This window comes from Haematobia irritans, chromosome 1, assembly GCF_050003625.1.
Source record: "Haematobia irritans isolate KBUSLIRL chromosome 1, ASM5000362v1, whole genome shotgun sequence".
Taxonomy (NCBI): Eukaryota; Metazoa; Arthropoda; class Insecta; order Diptera; family Muscidae; genus Haematobia; species Haematobia irritans.
In genome coordinates this window covers 110,226,864-110,228,379 of record NC_134397.1, presented here as the reverse complement: position 1 = coordinate 110,228,379, position 1,516 = coordinate 110,226,864, and the positions used below count along the sequence as shown (strand labels likewise).

General features: G+C 26.1%; 1 long non-coding RNA gene across 1 annotated transcript; it reads right to left on the bottom strand.

Annotated features, from left to right (window-relative positions):
* Positions 1-773: 773 nt before the first annotated feature.
* Positions 774-1,226, bottom strand: LOC142241288 (uncharacterized). Its single transcript, XR_012723560.1, has 2 exons — positions 1,132-1,226; positions 774-1,056 (listed from the first exon to the last, which is right to left on the bottom strand). It is a non-coding gene; the product is annotated as an uncharacterized LOC142241288 (long non-coding RNA).
* Between the last annotated feature and the right edge of the window lie 290 nt (positions 1,227-1,516).

Genomic DNA, 1,516 nt, shown 5'->3' with positions numbered 1-1,516 from the left:
AAAAATTTTCACCAATTTCACTTTTTATTTTTATCAATATTTGTTTTTATACTTATATTTTCTTATTATCCAATGCTTACAATTTGAAAAACTGCTTGCTTCCACCGGAGTCTGTTGGTACCATAACAGAACACGATGCATCAATACGTAAATTCAAATGTTTGTGATACGAACATAATATGATACCACGGCATGACATTCTAATTACTTCCTTTATTATTATGAATGAAAAAACTAAAGAACGCTGGTTCAAATCTCACCAGCGGAAATTTTATGTTAATAAATATTTTTCCAAAAACTTTTTTTTTTGTTATACATGGTTTTTATTTTCTTATTTTCGGTATATATTTTTGTATAAATATATTTTTTCTATTAAAAATCAAAAAAAAAAAAAAATTAAAAATTACGTACACCGAAAAAAAAGTTTACTATTTTTTATGAAAAATGAACTAGCCCATAGTAAGAATGACCATGATTTGGCGCCAAAGATTTTTTTCATCTAGATAAGTTCATGATTTTCTTATAATTTAGTTCATGTATTGCATCGTATTTTAGTTCATTATTACTATGCTGTGGGAAGAATATAGTTAAACTCATTCAAAATATTCCTGCTATCCGGAAAAATTAACGATTTTTTGGGAAACCTGTATTAAGAAATTGGGGTGAAATAAACTGTTTGTCGGTATAATTTTCAAAAAAGTAGAGAAATTGAGGAATCAAAGGTACAACAAGCCTGTATACAACTAAGAAATTTTTCGTACAAAACAAGTCAATTTTCTATAACCACCAGTATTTTATTTCAAAAAATTATTATTATATTACACAAAACTATGGCTTATGATATACAATAAAGGAAATATTTTTATTAGTACGTTGGATGCAGTTACTTGTCGGTAGTTAGTAATTGCTTCTTCAAAAGAGTAATATTCTATGTTATTAGGACTAAACTAATTAATTTAAATTTCCATGTTTTCTATCCAGATGAAAGATATATTGAATTGTCCAATTTCATCGATTTTGGCTAACTTTTGTTGGGCGGATTTGTCTTATAAGCATCTGAAATTGCAAAGTTATACAAAATATAAGAAAAATATTATCAAATTCTATCGTTCATATTGATTTTTAACTTACGGTTTTCAAGAGTGTTTCCTAGAGCCAATAAGGATATCAGCTTAATTAGCATTAAACAGTAAGAATATTCAAAAAAAATACAATTACAAGACCTGTTTACCTGCAAGTGAAAATAATAATTTTTAATAAATTTAAATTTTAGTTTTATTAAAAACGGACAAAATACCGTTTATAGAAAACTTACCACATTGAAAAATCCATCCAGTTGGTACATTATTGAAATCATATCCATGGACTAATGGGACGTTTTTGAAATTATTCTCAGAATATATTTGAAATAAAAAATGAAAAAAAAAATAGACATAATTTCCAATTGTCAGTATAGCATTTAGTATTTAAGGTGGATATTAAGTTCGAGTTTAGAGGCTAAAATCACAATTTTCAT